This window comes from Misgurnus anguillicaudatus, chromosome 3, assembly GCF_027580225.2.
Source record: "Misgurnus anguillicaudatus chromosome 3, ASM2758022v2, whole genome shotgun sequence".
Taxonomy (NCBI): Eukaryota; Metazoa; Chordata; class Actinopteri; order Cypriniformes; family Cobitidae; genus Misgurnus; species Misgurnus anguillicaudatus.
Window position 1 is genome coordinate 26,326,512 of NC_073339.2, and position 17,293 is coordinate 26,343,804.

Sequence of the window (17,293 nt, forward strand, 5' to 3'; positions counted from 1 at the left end):
TTTATTTTCCCTCCAGCACCGTTGCGAGATAACTCTCTTTTTTGAAACACGTATCGCTGGTTGAGCGCCTCATTTACTACGGAGGACGTCCCACGTCTTGTCATAACCATTGTTGGACATTTCCTTCGCGAGTTCCTGATAAATTATGGCATTTCTTAGATTTTTGCTATCTAAAATAGAGCTGTAATCGAACCCGAAAGTATATTTAGATTGACAGCTTTTTAAAAGCCTGAAACCGTTTACAGCCATACATTATTTAAATTTGCGCACGCAAACAGCTTTTATCAAGAATGAGTAATTTACACAGGTTTTAACATTATTTATTAATGACTAACTTGGCTACATGTCACTTGGAAGTTGAAACAAAGAAAAAAAAGTCATCTGTAACATCGTTATTTGGGAATAACGAAATTAGGATAAAGGTTCTGTGGTATTTGCTTCGGCACTTTCTTTACATTAATGCCAACATTAGTCTAAATTATGTATTTAAGACTAAGTAATATTTAGTTATAAATTAAAAAACCTTTACTCACCAAGATTAGGCATTTTTGTTGAGGAAATTATTAAATCCACTGTAAATTGCTTCAGCGTGGTCCTGCGCTTACTGATAGGGCATTCAGCAGCATTGAACTTGACCGCTCATTTACCGTGCAAAGGCGGAGCACGAGCCCGTGTAAAATGTTAGAAATGAAGCCCGAATCCGACCGAACCCGTCGGGTTCAGGCAAAGATCTTCAGCTCTATAGCCGTTATTTTCTCTGCTCAATTAAATTTAAAATGAATCTCGTCTCGTCGTTTGTCCACTTACATCTGACTTTGTTGACACACGCCATTTGTGCCACCAGAGCGGAAATTACCTAAAACTTTTTCTTCTTGTTTTGTGCGTGGGTTGCAACCATAAAAGGACCTTAACCTTAATCGCAAATCATTATTTATTCGGCAAATAACGTTTCCATCAGCGTTTATCGCATAAGCCGTATATCGATCAAGATAAAATCCGATGAGATCGAACGTATTTCTTTTGAGTCGATATTCATGAAATTCAATCGAATTTTACTGTTTCCATAACGCATTTTTCATTCGATATCACTTAATTCGGATAAAAACATGTGGATGGAAACATATTTAGTGAATCAGTATTTCTCCCCTCTCAGGGGAAACTGAGGGAATGATGCACGACCATTCAAAACCATGACTGGGGTTCTAATGGTACAAAGCTTAAATGCAAATGGGTGAAGTTTCCCTTTAAGAAAAATGGTTCTTCAAAGGTTCTGAAACGTTGGTAAAGGTTCTATATAAACCCATAGCTTACTGAAGAACCCTTTTTTTCACGAAATGGTTCTTGTCTTGATAAAAAGGTTCTTTATTTTCCTCCTTTTTTGATTTAAAATTTAGTCAGTTTACTTTTAAAGGTGATGCATGCATGTTTCTTTCGATGCTGAAATTATAATATTGGTTATTTACTGTTTAAACATAATGAAAATTTAAGCTTTGTGTGTTCTTATTATACTTTATATCATTTATAACAGGTAAACTTTATACCGTAAGCTTCATTCCCTTTATAGCAGGTATGCTTCATGCTGTTTTAAATGATATATGTAGGGGACTCTGCTTTAACAATGATTTCGGATAATAATTTGTTAAAGTGTTAAAAAGCATATACATGTATATTGTACATTAAGTTTATTAAACTAATTATCTTAAGAATGTGGTACAACATGTGTTTAGGTTTTTTATTGATATTTCGGTTTTCGTGAGGTAATCTTTCTTATTATGGTAGTGAAGGCAGTGCGTATGACCGCTTGATATGAGAGACACATCCTGTTTTTAAAGGTGATTATGTGCATGTTTCTTTCAATGCTGGCATTAAAATAATAGTTATTTACTGTTAAAACATTTTGAAGATTGTGTGTGTGATCTTGTGGCACATTTACATGTAATAGCGGAATTACTTATTATTTTTGTCTATCTGTTGTAGGTGGATCATGAGGGAAGCTCTGCAGGTCGGCCATTGACTTGATACCATTCACCCATTTACAAAACCGGTAGCTTGAGCAGAATCATATTAAAACTTCTGTCAAATCATGTTTTACATACAGTATGTAAGCAAACTCCAGGCTAATATTAACTTGTTTTGTCTCCATGTCTTATCCTTTCACCCATGACCAACAGACCCAAATCTTGTTCAGCCTGATGCTCAACCTTGTATGATGATGACCACTGCAAAGTGATGGGAATCTGTGGTAATCATAGCCTGCGTCTCAAGATCAATGTGACAATAACAGACCATCTCTTATCTTACTCTTATCTGACTAAACGTTCTGCATCATTGCCACAAAACAAAGAACATTGGATGGAGTATGTACTGAACAATGATCCAGCAAACAAAATAATATGGACTTTTTTGGCGAGATTCTACTAACATTGACACAATCCTATTGACTTATATTTTTATAGTTAATAATGCATTATAAACATCCCATTCATTTGTATTCTATGCTGTCTATCTGTTTGTGGTAAAATGTTTACATCTGAATGTAATGTCATAATATGTTAATATTCAGTATTTATTATCATTTGCATGTTTATATCTGGCATATGTCATGATTTTATTGATTTCACGTAATTGTTAGAATGTTTAGAATGATTGCCTTTGCCAAATGTTATTGTTCATTTATTTAATTTTGAAGCTGTCATTTAACATCCATATTTTATTTGAGTAGTGATTTGTTATATTTGCATAATAATTCATATATTTATTTTGATTGTGATTTTAATGCACATATATTTATTATTGTATGATATCTCATGTAATGAAAAAGTGAAAATAAAAGTATTTTTCTGATGTCTTACAGTTCTGTTTACTGTTAAACTGTGTAAAGTGCTATAAATAACAAAACAAAACAAAAATATAGACAAAAATAATCCTCCTGACTGCTGATAAATGAAAGGGTTCTTTATAGCACCACTGAGGTTCTATGTAGCACTTTTCAAGGCAAGGTTCTATATAGAACCATCTAAAAAATGGTTCTATATAGTACCAAAGAGGGTGCTGCTATTGTTACAAGCTGAAGAACCCTTATTTGGTACTATATAGAACCATTTTTCTTAAGAGTGTTAAAACTGTGTTGAACAGTGTGACGAGCAGTCGTTTTTCAGAATGTTCAGAAGTGTTAACTTGGAGGATATTCTGTATTGATCTGGTTTTATTTATTACATTGGCTTCATTTAGTACATGTAAACTCAGTAATACTTTTTCACGTCTTACAGAGTACCAAGGCTTTGGAGATTTACACACGTGACATGAAAATGGGAATTCGTAAAACTGTGAGCAGTAGCCGTTCCATGTCAAGATTACATTCCAGTGAGCAGGTTGTGCTGGAAAATTTGTGAGACTTTATAAATGCCTTCAATTTGTAGAATGTTTTAAGTGTTTAATGTTTAAACTGTTATGAGGCATTTTCATGGGCTACATGTACACTCTTAAGAAAAATGGTTCTTCAAAGGTTCTGAAACGATGGTAAAGGTTCTATTTAGAACCATAGCTTACTGAAGAACCCTTTATTCCCGAAATGGTTCTTGTCTTGACAAAAAGTGTTCTTTATTTCCCTCCTTTTTTGATTTTAAATTTAGTCAGTTATTTTCAAGCAGCCTCATGATTATTTTCACCTGTAAATGCCCTGAATCATAACTCCTGCTGAACCCGCCTGAAGACTTACAACACAAACGGGTAAGAGAGTCAAATAATCATCATTTACTGTTAAAAACATTTTGAAAATTGAAGTTTTGTGTGTTCTTATTGTAATTTATTTCTTTTATAGGAGGTAAACTTTATACTGTAAGCTTCATTCCCTTAATAACAGGTAAGCTTCATACATTAATTTTTAAATTATATATTTAGAGGACTCTGCTTTAAGACTTAGGATATTGATTTGTTAAAGTGTTAAAAAGCTAATACATGTATATTGTACATTAAGTTTATTAAACTATTTATCAGAAGAATGTGGTACAACATGTATTGTTTTTTTTTTATTGATATTTCAGAGTTTTCGTATGTGAGGTAATCTTGCTGGGAGTGAAGGCAGTGCTTATGACCGCTTGATATGAGAGACACATCCTGTTTTTAAAGGTGATTTATGCATGTTTCTTTCAATGCTGGCATTAAAATAATAGTTATTTACTGTTAAAACATTTTGAAGATTGTGTGTGTGATCTTGTGGCACATTTACATGTAATAGCAGAATTACTTATTATTATTTTGGTCTATCTGTTGTAGGTGGATCATGAGTGAAGCTCTGCAGGTCGGCCATTGACTTGATAACAGGGGTTTATGTTTATTCAATTTATGAATAAATCTCTCGGCAACCATTCACATGTTTACTGACAAAACGGGTAGCTTGAGCAGAATCATATTAAAACTTCTGTCAAATCATGTTTTACATACAGTATGTAAGCAAACTCCAGGCTAATAATAACTTTTTGTCTCTATATCTTATCCTTTCACCCATGACCAACAGATCCAAATCTTGTTCAGCCTGATGCTCAACCTTGTATGATGATGACCACTGCAAGGTGATGGAGATCTGTGTTAATCACAGCCTGCGTCTCAAGGTCAACATGACAACAGCAGGTCATCTCTTATCTTACTCTTATCTGACGAAATGTTCAACGTCACTGCCACAAAACAAAGAACATTGAATGGAACATGTACTGTACAATGATAATAATATGGACTTTTTTGGCGAGATTCTACAAACATTGACACAATCCTTTTGACTTTTATTTTTACATTTAGTAATGTATTATTAACATCCCATTCATTTGTATTCTATATGTTTGTGCTAAAGTGTTTACATCTGAATGTAATGTCATAATATGTTAATATTCAAGGCAAGGTTCTATATAGAACCATCTAAAAAATGGTTCTATATAGTACCAAAGAGGGTGCTGCTATTGTTACGAGCTGAAGAACCCTTATTTGGTACTATATAGAACAAAAAATGGCCACTAAATTAAACGGCTGTAAAAATGTATCAAATTAATATTTTTTTCAATTTTTTTGCATAAATCTGTTAATCAACCTCAGAACTGATCAAAACTACCAAATGTTTCCAAAAATTTAATGATTTTAACTCTTTTATTGCCAAGCTCATAAGTGATGCCACTGATTTGAGAAAAAACACACAAAATCATAGATTTTCAATATAAAAGTGATTGTGGACTGGATTTTTTTTCGCCCTTTTCGCAGTCTTGGGCATGCCAAAGATTGGTAAAAACATTGGCTTTGATGCATTTTTAGTTTTTGTGCAGCATCAGATAAAAAATGTTTCTCCCTCATTAGGGGTCAAGCACCGAAGGTGCTGAGACACCTATTGTTATTGTCAGTATTATTAGGGGTCAAGCACCGAAGGTGCTGTGACACCTATTGGAATTGTTAGTATTATTATTATTCTGCTTCTTCTTCTTCTTCTTCTTAATGTTTGGAGCAATCCGCACAGAAATGACTGAACAGATTTTTGATATTCTGTTCTCTTTCTTAGAAATTCCACTCCAAAGTTGATCGTGCCTGTGACGTTGTCTATTTGTCATAGTAAATTAATGTGACTGTATATTACATTGTATAGCATTACTATACAGAATGATCTTCTTGTCTTCAATCTCACTTGAGCTTTTTGATTCTCATATACATTGTATTTCTGTTAGTTCTGCTCTGCACTGTCAGTTCTGCATCTGTGTTGGCACATGTCAATCCTTGCAGCACCTAATCTGTTTTTTGCTGCCATTTAAGCTGTGTTAAGTGAGTTGTGCATCTGGTTAACCACGTGCCATGAGATTCTGAGGTCATGGGTTCGAATCCCATGTGCAGTGATATTTTGTCTTAACTTTTTCTCACTTAAGTTTTGTGATTTTCATACTATACATTGTATTTCAGTTATTTGTGCTCTCTGTTGTCATTTCTGCACTTTTGGTAATTGCTGGATCTCAATGTTTACAGCTCTAAATCTCTATTCTATAGCTTGGACACACCAACTCAGTGGTTTAATCGTTTACTCAGTGGCGCATGCGGTAACTGCTGTGCTTTGGGAACCTGAGTTCATGGGTTCGAATCCCATGTGTGGTAGTTTTTGTCTTCACTTTTTTTTCTCACTTAAGTTTTGTGATTTTCATACAATACATTGTATTTCAGTTATTTGTGCTCTCTGTTGTCATTTCTGCACGTTTGGTAATTGCTGGATGTCAATGTTTACAGCTATAAATCTCTATTCTATAGCTTGGACACACCACCTCAGTGGTTTAATCGTTTACTCAGTGGCGCATGCGGTAACTGCTGTGCTTTGGGAACCTGAGTTCATGGGTTCTTATCCCATGTGAAGTGGTTTTTGTCTTAACTTTATTTCTCACTTAAGTTTTGTGATTTTCAAACAATACATTGTATTTAAGTTATTTGTGCTCTCTGTTGTAATTTCTGCACGTTTGGTAATTGCTGGATATCAATGTTTACAGCTCTAAATCTCTATTCTATAGCTTGGACACACCAACTCAGTGGATTAATCGTTTACTCAGTGGCGCATGCGGTAAATGCTGTGCTTTGGGAACCTGAGCTCATGGCTTCGAATCCCAGCTCTTACTTTCACTTATTGAGATTTCCTTTTGCGTTTCCTTTACCACATTCTTCTCAACCTGTTTGGTTTTCCACACGTGTTATATTTTTGCCATCTTTACTGTTGTTGCTCCGCACTGCAGTGGTCCTACTCTGCATTTGCTTTGCTTCGGGTTCGGGCTCTGTATTGCGCATTTTCTGCACTTTGCACATTTTCTGCGTCGTGTGGTTTTTGCTGTGCTTTGGGTGCTCATTGCGCTGAAGGTGCTTGGCCCCGCAATCGCTGCTTGCAGCTATATTTAGGGGTCAAGCACCGAAGGTGCTGTGACACCTATTGGAATTGTTAGGGGTCAAGCACCGAAGGTGCTGAGACACCTATTGGAATTGTCAGTATTATTAGGGGTCAAGCACCGAAGGTGCTGTGACACCTATTGGAATTGTTAGTATTATTAGGGGCCAAGCACCTATGGTGCTGTGGCACCTATTGTTTCTGTTAGTATTATTATTATTCTTCTTAATCTTCCCCACTGGGAGTCTATGGCAGCCCTATGAACCGTATATAGGAAAATGATGAAATTTGGCACAGTTGTAGTGGTGGTCATAAATAGTCATTTGGCCAAAAATGGGGTCTCTCGCAGTAACTCTATAGCGCCACCATCATCTCAAAAATTCAATGTTCAAATGGTTATAACTCGTGATCCATTTGCTCTATGAAAATTCTACTTAGTACACGTGATTGCTCTCATCATGCTTATTGTTTTTAATACCTTACAGTAAGACTCCACCCATTACAGTAGCGGCCATTTTGAAATGTTTTTTCGCTACTCCTCCTTCAAATTTGGTTAAATTCTTATGAGATTTGGCAAATGTGATCTTTGGAGTGAGCCGCATAGAAATGACTGAACAGAATTTTGATATTTTTCTTTATTCAAAAGTAATTAATGCGCGAACTTAACGAGATTGACGCAAAATTGGTTCTGAGGCTGTATCTCGGTCATTCTTTGATCAATCGAGATGAAATTTGGTACGCTTCATGTCGACCATGAAATGGGGGTCCATGCCAAATTTGGTGACAGCGCCATCTATGGGTCATGAGATAGGAAAAAAGGCTATTTTTGCGCATAACTTCTGAATCGTTTGTCAGAAAATTATGATCTTGGTGTCTACGGATTCCTTGGCTCATGCCGCATCTGCCGATATGTATTATGCCGGGATTGACCGAACCGCCTGTCCGCCATTTTGAAATCTGTGATAAATTGCTATAACTTTTGAAGTATCGGATATATCGGCGCAAAAATCGGTAGGGAGCTTCGGCATGACGTCCTGAGGAAATCAGAGAACAGGGCCACCTAGGGGTATAAACTATAACAGTTCTTATAGAACTGCTTATAACTTCTGAATTCTTTGTATGGCATGTAAGCTCTTTTCTGCTGCCCCTTGAGCTGTGTCTACTGAGTTGTGCATCTGTTAAGTTGTATGCATTGAGATCATGAGTTCATGGGTTCGAATCCCGCCTGAGGCAGGTGTTAATTTGTTCTATTAAACTTTTGTTCTTTCCCACCTATTTGTCTCGACCTGTCTGTAGTTCACATATGTTCTATTTTTGCCATGTTTTCTGTTGCTGCTCTGCACTGCGGTGGTTCTGCTCTGTCATTGCTATGCTTTGGGTTCTTTGCGGCGCCTTGTGTTTTTGATGCACCTTGGGTGCTCAATGCGCCCTGGGTGATTGATACGTTGTATCTTTCTGGCTGTGCTTCGGGTGCTCATTGCGCTGATGGTGCTTGGCCCCGTATCGCTGCTTGCAGCTATATTTAGGGGTCAAGCACCGAAGGTGCTGTGACACCTATTGGAATTGTTAGTATTATTAGGGGCCAAGCACCTATGGTGCTGTGGCACCTATTGTTTCTGTTAGTATTATTCTTCTTAATCTTCTTCCCCAATGGGAGTCTATGGCAGCCATATGAACCGTATGTAGGAAAATGATGAAATTTGGCACAGTTGTAGTGGTGGTCATAAATAGTCATTTGGCCAAAAATGGGGTCTCTAGCAGTAATTCTATAGCGCCACCATCATCTCAAAAATTCAATGTTCAAATGGTTATAACTCGTGATCCATTAGATCTATGAGAATTCTACTTAGTACACGTGATTGCTCTCATCCCGCTTATTGCATTTGATACTTTACAGTAAGACTCCTCCCATTACAGTATCGGCCATTTTGAAATGTACAATATTTCGTTTTTTCGCTACTCCTTCAAATTTGGTTCAATTCTTATGAGATTTGGCACATTTGATCTTTGGAGTGAGCCGCATAGAAATGACTGAACAGAATTTTGATATTTTTCTTTATTCAAAAGTAATTAATGCGTGAACTTAACGAGATTGACGCAAAATTGGTTCTGAAGCTGTATCTCGGTCATTCTTTGATCAATCGAGATGAAATTTGGTACGCTTCATGTTGACCATGAAATGGGGGTCCATGCCAAATTTGGTGACAGCGCCACCTATGGGTCATGAGATAGGAAAAAAGGCTATTTTTGTGCATAACTTCTGAATCGTTTGTCAGAAAATTATGATCTTGGTGTCTACGGATTCCTTGGCTCATGCCGCATCTGTCGATATGTATTATGCCGGGATTGACCGAACCACCTGTCCACCATTTTGAAATCTGTGATAAATTGCTATAACTTTTGAAGTATCGTATATATCGGCGCAAAAATCGGTAGGGAGCTTCGGCATGACGTCCTGAGGAAGTCAGAGAACAGCGCCACCTAGGGGTATAAACTATAACAGTTCTTATAGAACTGCTTATAACTTCTGAATTCTTTGTATGGCATGTAAGCTCTTTTCTGCTGCTCCTTGAGCTGTGTCTACTGAGTGGCGCATCTGTTAAGTCGTATGCAAAGAGATCATGAGTTCATGGGCTCGAATCCAACCTGAGCCAGGTGTTAATTTCTTCTATTAAAGTTTTGTTCTTTCCCACCTATTCTTCTTGACCTGTCTGTAGTTCACATATGTTCTATTTTTGCCATGTTTTCTGTTGCTGCTCTGCACTGCGGTGGTTCTGCTCTGTCATTGCTACGCTTTGGGTTCTTTGCTGAGCCTTGTGTTTTTGATGCACCTTGGGTGCTCAATGCGCCCTGGGTGATTGATACGTTGTATGTTTCTTGCTGTGCTTTTGGTGCTCATTGCGCTGATGGTGCTTGGCCCCGTATCGCTGCTTGCAGCTATATTTATTAGGGGTCAAGCACCGAAGGTGCTGTGACACCTATTGGAATTGTTAGTATTATTAGGGGTCAAGCACCGAAGGTGCTGTGACACCTATTGGAATTGTTAGTATTATTAGGGGTCAAGCACCGAAGGTGCTGTGACACCTATTGGAATTGTTAGTATTATTATTATTATTATTATTATTCTGCTTCCTCTTCTTAGCCATAGGCGTCTATGGCAGCCCTATGAACCGTACATAGGAAAATGATGAAATTTGGCACAGTTGTAGTGGTGGTCTTAAAAAGTCATGTGACCAAAAATGGGGTCTCTAGTACTAACTCTATAGCGCCACCAGCAGTGCAAAAATTCAATGTTCAAATGGTTATAACTGCTGATCCGCTTGATCTATGAAAATTCTACTTAGTACACGTGATTGCTCTCCTCATGCTTGTTGTTTTTAATACCTTACAGTAAAACTCCACCCATTACAGTAGTGGCCATTTTGAAATGTACAGTATTCCATTTATTCGCTACTCTTCCTTCAAATTTGGTTCAATTGTTATGAAATTTGGCACAGGTGAACTTTGGAGTGATCCGCACAGAAATGACCAAACAGAATTTTGATATTTATCTTTGTTCAAAAGTAATAAATGCGCAAACTTAACGAGGTTGACACAAAAATAGTTCTGAGGCTGTATCTCTGTCATTCTTTCATCAATTGAAATGAAATTTCGTACACGTCATGTCGACCATAAACTGGGGGTCCATGCCAAATTTGGTGACAGCGCCACCTATGGGTCATGAGATATGGAAAATGGCTTTTTTTGCGCATAACTACTGAAATGTTTGTCAGAAAATTATGATCTTGGTGTTTACGGATTCCTTGGCTCATGCCGAATCTGACGATATGTATTATGTCGGGTTTGACCACACCACCTGTCTGCCATTTTGAAATTGGTCATAAATTGTTATATCTTTTGAACTATTGGACATATTCGTGCAAAAATAGTTAGGGAGCTTCGGCATGATGTCCTGAAGTTACCTGGGAAGTCAGAGTACAGCGCCACCTAGGGGTTATAAACTATAACAGTTCTTATAGAACTGCTTATATCTTCAGAATACTTTGACTGATATACATTTTCTTTGTGACATTTTATTCACTGGTTTTGCCGATCGCAACAATACCTTGTTTGGCATTTTCCATCATTCTGTTCATGTGTTATTGTAAAGCATATGATAAATGATTTTTTCGCTACTCCTTTTACAAATTTTGTTTATTTTATGCCAGGTTCTGCTTGTATAATGTTTGGAGCAATCCGCACAGACGTGACTGAACAGATTTTTCTGCTGAGTGTCAAATTTTTGAGAAATACCTCTGTAAAGCGGACCATGCCTGTCATGCTGTCCCTTTGTCATATTAAAAAGAATCTGACAAAATTTGCCCATGTTGTTCATTATTGTACAAAATGTTCTTCACGAATTCAGTGCCATTTAAGTTATCTGATTGCCCTACACTTTGTATTTCTGTTTATTTTTGCTTTGTTGTGTTATTTCTGCCCTTTCAGTGATTGGCATGTCAATGTTTGCAGCTTTGAAGCCTCTTTTCCAAAGCCTTTCAACCCATGATTCATAGTGGCGCATGCGGTTAGTGCTGTGCTTTGAGAACCTGAGTTCATGGGTTCAAGTCCCATGTGCAGTGGTTTTTGTCTTAATTTTTTTTCACTTAAGTTTTGTGATTTTCATACTATACATTGTATTTCAGTTATTTGTGCTCTCTGTTGTCATTTCTACACTTTTGGTAATTGCTGGATATCAATGTTCATAGCTGTAAAGCTGTATTCTATAGCTTGGACACACCAACTCAGTGGTTTAATCATTTACTCAGTGGCGCATGCGGTGTGTGCTGTGCTTTGGGAACATGAGGTCATGGGTTTGAATCCCAGCTCTTACTTTCACTTATTGAGATTTCCTTTTGTGTTCCTTTTAACACGTTCTTCTCGACCTGTCTGGTTTTCCACACGTGTTATATTTTTGAAATCTTTTCTGTTGTTGCTCCGCACTGCAGTGGTTCTGCTCTGCATTTGCTTTGCTTCGGGTTCGGGCTCTGTATTGCGCGCTTTGCGCATTTGCTGCATCGTGTGGTTTTTGCTGTGCTTTGGGTGCTCATTGCGCTGAAGGTGCTTGACCCCGCAATTGCTGCTTGCAGCTATATTTAGGGGTCAAGCACCGAAGGTGCTGTGACACCTATTGGAATTGTTAGTATTATTAGGGGTCAAGCACCGAAGGTGCTGAGACACCTATTGTAATTGTTAGTATTATTATTAGGGGTCAAGCACCGAAGGTGCTGAGACACCTATTGCTATTGTTAGTATTATTATTATTATTATTATTACTCTTGTCCAATGGGAGTCTATGGCAGCCCTATGAACCATAAGTAGTAGAATGATGAAATTTGGCACAATTGTAGTGGTGGTCCTAAATAGTCATGTGACCAATAATGGGGTCTCTAGCAGTAACTCTATAGCGCCACCAGCAGATCAAAAATTCAATGTTCGAACTGTTATAACTAATGATACATTTGAACTATGAAAATTCTACTTAGTACACGTGATTGCCCTTCTCACATTAATTGTTTTTAATACCTTACAGTAAGACTCCTCCCATTACAGTAGTGGCCATTTTGAAATGTACAGTTGTTTGTTTTTTCGCTACTCCTCATTCAAATTTGGTTCAATTGTTATGAAGTTTGTCACAGATGATCTTTGTAGTGAGCTGCATAGAAATGACCGAACAGAATTTTGATATTTATCTTTATGCAAAAGTAATAAATGCGTGAACTTAACAAGGTTGATGCAATAATGGTTCTGAAGCTGTACCTCGGTCATTCTTTGATCAATTGAAATGAAATTTGGTACACTTCATGTTGACCATGAACTGGGGGTCCATATCAAATTTGGTGACAGCGCCACCTATGGGTCATGAGATATGAAAATAGGCTATTTTTGCCCATAACTTCTGAACTGTTTGTCAGAAAATTATGATCTTGATGTCTATGGATTGCTTGGCTCATGCCGCATCTGTCGATGTGTATTATGCCGGGTTTGACCAAACCGCCTGTCCGCCATTTTGAAATTTCACATGAATTGTTATATTTTTTGAACTATTGCACATATCCGTGCAAAAAGTGGTAAGGAGCTTTGACATGATGTCCTGAAGGTACCTGGGAAGTCAGAGAACAGCGCCACCTAGGGGTAATAAACTATAACAGTTCTTATGGAACTGCTTATAACTTCTGAATACTTTTTCTGATATGAATTTCTTTCTGAAATTGTATTCACTGGTTTATGCCGGTTGCAACGATACCTCATTTGTCATTTTCCAAAATTCTGTTCATGTATTATTGTAAAGCATTTGGTAGATGATTTTTCCGCTACTCCTTATACAAATTTTGTTTATTTTTTGCCAGGTTCTGCTCGTATAATGTTTGGAGCAATCCGCACAGAAATGACTGAACAGATTTTTGATATTCTGTTCTCTTTCTTAGAAATACCACTCCAAAGTTGACAGTGCCTGTGACGTTGTCTATTTGCCATAGTAAATGAATATTACTGTATATTACATTGTATAGCATTACTATACATAATGATCTGCTTGTCTTCAATTTCACTTGAACTCATGTACATTGTATTTATGTTATTTCTACTTCTGCTGTGTCAATTCTGCATCTTTGGTGATTGACATATGTCAATCCTTGCAGATATCTAATCTTTTTCTGCTGCCTCATGAACTGTGTCAACTGAGTGGCGCGTCTAGTTAAACCACATGCATTGAGATTCTGAGTTCCTGGGTTCGAATCCCACCTGAGTCATGAAGTTTTGTTCTTCCTCATCAATTCTTCTCAACCTGTCTGTAGTTCACATGTGTTCTATTTTTCCATGTTTGCTGTTGTTGCTCTGCATTGTGGTGCTTCTGCTGTGTCTTTCCTGCATCTTTGGTGATTGACATATGTTAATCCTTTCAGCTCTCTAATCTCTTGTCTGCTGCCTCATGAACTGTGTCAACTGAGTGGCGCATCTAGTTAAACCACATGCATTGAGATTCTGAGTTCCTGGGTTCGAATCCCACCTGAGTCTTGACGTTTTGTTCTTCCTCATCAATTCTTCCCAACCTGTCTGTAGTTCACATGTGTTCTATTTTTCCATGTTTGCTGTTGTTGCTCTGCATTGTGGTGCTTCTGCTGTGTCTTTCCTGCATCTTTGGTGATTGACATATGTTAATCCTTTCAGCTCTCTAATCTCTTGTCTGCTGCCTCATGAACTGTGTCAACTGAGTGGCGCATCTAGTTAAACCACATGCATTGAGATTCTGACTTCCTGGGTTCGAATCCCACCTGAGTCATGATGTTTTGTTCTTCCTCATCAATTCTTCTCAACCTGTCTGTAGTTCACATGTGTTCTATTTTTCCATGTTTGCTGTTGTTGCTCTGCATTGTGGTGCTTCTGCTGTGTCTTTCCTGCATCTTTGGTGATTGACATATGTTAATCCTTTCAGCTCTCTAATCTCTTGTCTGCTGCCTCATGAACTGTGTCAACTGAGTGGCGCATCTAGTTAAACCACATGCATTGAGATTCTGAGTCCCTGGGTTCGAATCCCACCTGAGTCATGATGTTTTGTTCTTCCTCATCAATTCTTCTCAACCTGTCTGTAGTTCACATGTGTTCTATTTTTCCATGTTTGCTGTTGTTGCTCTGCATTGTGCTGGTTCTTGCTGTGCTTTGTGTGCTTGCTGTGCTTTGTGTGCTTGCTGTGTTTTGTGTGCTTGCTGTGCTTTGTGTGCTTGCTGTGCTTTGTGTGCTTGCTGTGCTTTGTGAGCTTGCTGTGCTTTGTGTGCCTGCTGTGATTTGTGTAATTGCTGTGCTTTGTGTTCTTGCTGTGCTTTGTGTGCTTGCTGTGCTTTGTGTGCTTGCTGTGCTTTGTGAGCTTGCTGTGATTTGTGTGCTTGCTCTGCTTTGTGTGCTGGTTGTGCTTTGTGAGCTTGCTGTGCTTTGTGAGCTTGCTGTGCTTTGTGTGCCTGCTGTGATTTGTGTGCTTGCTGTGCTTTGTGTGCTTGCTGTGCTTTGTGAGCTTGCTGTGATTTGTGAGCTTGCTGTGTTTTGTGTGCTTGCTGTGCTTGCTTTGGGTGCTCATTATTGCGCTGAAGGTGCTTGGCCCCGAGTTGCTGCTTGCAGCTATATTTATTATTATTATTATTAGGGGTCAAGCACCGAAGGTGCTGAGACACCTATTGCTATTGTTAGTATTATTATTATTATTATTCTTACTCTTGTCCAATGGGAGTCTATGGCAGCCCTATGAACCATAAGTAGTAGAATGATGAAATTTGGCACAATTGTAGTGGTGGTCCTAAATAGTCATGTGACCAATAATGGGGTCTCTAGCAGTAACTCTATAGCGCCACCAGCAGATCAAAAATTCAATGTTCGAACTGTTATAACTAATGATACATTTGAACTATGAAAATTCTACTTAGTACACGTGATTGCCCTTCTCACATTAATTGATTTTAATACCTTACAGTAAGACTCCTCCCATTACAGTAGTGGCCATTTTGAAATGTACAGTTGTTTGTTTTTTCGCTACTCCTCATTCAAATTTGGTTCAATTGTTATGAAGTTTGTCACAGATGATCTTTGTAGTGAGCTGCATAGAAATGGCCGAACAGAATTTTGATATTTATCTTTATGCAAAAGTAATAAATGCGTGAACTTAACAAGGTTGATGCAATAATGGTTCTGAAGCTGTACCTCGGTCATTCTTTGATCAATTGAAATGAAATTTGGTACACTTCATGTTGACCATGAACTGGGGGTCCATATCAAATTTGGTGACAGCGCCACCTATGGGTCATGAGATATGAAAATAGGCTATTTTTGCCCATAACTTCTGAACTGTTTGTCAGAAAATTATGATCTTGATGTCTATGGATTGCTTGGCTCATGCCGCATCTGTCGATGTGTATTATGCCGGGTTTGACCAAACCGCCTGTCCGCCATTTTGAAATTTCACATGAATTGTTATATTTTTTGAACTATTGCACATATCCGTGCAAAAAGTGGTAAGGAGCTTTGACATGATGTCCTGAAGGTACCTGGGAAGTCAGAGAACAGCGCCACCTAGGGGTAATAAACTATAACAGTTCTTATGGAACTGCTTATAACTTCTGAATACTTTTTCTGATATGAATTTCTTTCTGAAATTGTATTCACTGGTTTATGCCGGTTGCAACGATACCTCATTTGTCATTTTCCAAAATTCTGTTCATGTATTATTGTAAAGCATTTGGTAGATGATTTTTCCGCTACTCCTTTTACAAATTTTGTTTATTTTTTGCCAGGTTCTGCTCGTATAATGTTTGGAGCAATCCGCACAGAAATGACTGAACAGATTTTTGATATTCTGTTCTCTTTCTTAGAAATACCACTCCAAAGTTGACAGTGCCTGTGACGTTGTCTATTTGCCATAGTAAATGAATATTACTGTATATTACATTGTATAGCATTACTATACATAATGATCTGCTTGTCTTCAATTTCACTTGAACTCATGTACATTGTATTTATGTTATTTCTACTTCTGCTGTGTCAATTCTGCATCTTTGGTGATTGACATATGTCAATCCTTGCAGATATCTAATCTTTTTCTGCTGCCTCATGAACTGTGTCAACTGAGTGGCGCATCTAGTTAAACCACATGCATTGAGATTCTGAGTTCCTGGGTTCGAATCCCACCTGAGTCTTGACGTTTTGTTCTTCCTCATCAATTCTTCCCAACCTGTCTGTAGTTCACATGTGTTCTATTTTTCCATGTTTGCTGTTGTTGCTCTGCATTGTGGTGCTTCTGCTGTGTCTTTCCTGCATCTTTGGTGATTGACATATGTTAATCCTTTCAGCTCTCTAATCTCTTGTCTGCTGCCTCATGAACTGTGTCAACTGAGTGGCGCATCTAGTTAAACCACATGCATTGAGATTCTGACTTCCTGGGTTCGAAACCCACCTGAGTCATGATGTTTTGTTCTTCCTCATCAATTCTTCTCAACCTGTCTGTAGTTCACATGTGTTCTATTTTTCCATGTTTGCTGTTGTTGCTCTGCATTGTGGTGCTTCTGCTGTGTCTTTCCTGCATCTTTGGTGATTGACATATGTTAATCCTTTCAGCTCTCTAATCTCTTGTCTGCTGCCTCATGAACTGTGTCAACTGAGTGGCGCATCTAGTTAAACCACATGCATTGAGATTCTGAGTCCCTGGGTTCGAATCCCACCTGAGTCATGATGTTTTGTTCTTCCTCATCAATTCTTCTCAACCTGTCTGTAGTTCACATGTGTTCTATTTTTCCATGTTTGCTGTTGTTGCTCTGCATTGTGCTGGTTCTTGCTGTGCTTTGTGTGCTTGCTGTGCTTTGTGTGCTTGCTGTGTTTTGTGTGCTT

At 38.0% G+C, this 17,293-nt stretch overlaps 1 protein-coding gene and 1 long non-coding RNA gene across 2 annotated transcripts in view; one reads left to right on the top strand and one right to left on the bottom strand.

Moving 5' to 3' along the window:
* Positions 1 to 17,293, bottom strand: part of prkx (protein kinase X-linked) — a 377,186-nt gene that overhangs the window by 292,763 nt on the left and 67,130 nt on the right. The gene's annotated exons all lie outside the window — the stretch shown is intronic.
* LOC129439329 (uncharacterized) lies at positions 1,018 to 3,141 on the top strand. Its single transcript, XR_012367975.1, has 3 exons — positions 1,018 to 1,567; positions 1,780 to 1,832; positions 1,978 to 3,141. It is a non-coding gene; the product is annotated as an uncharacterized lncRNA (long non-coding RNA).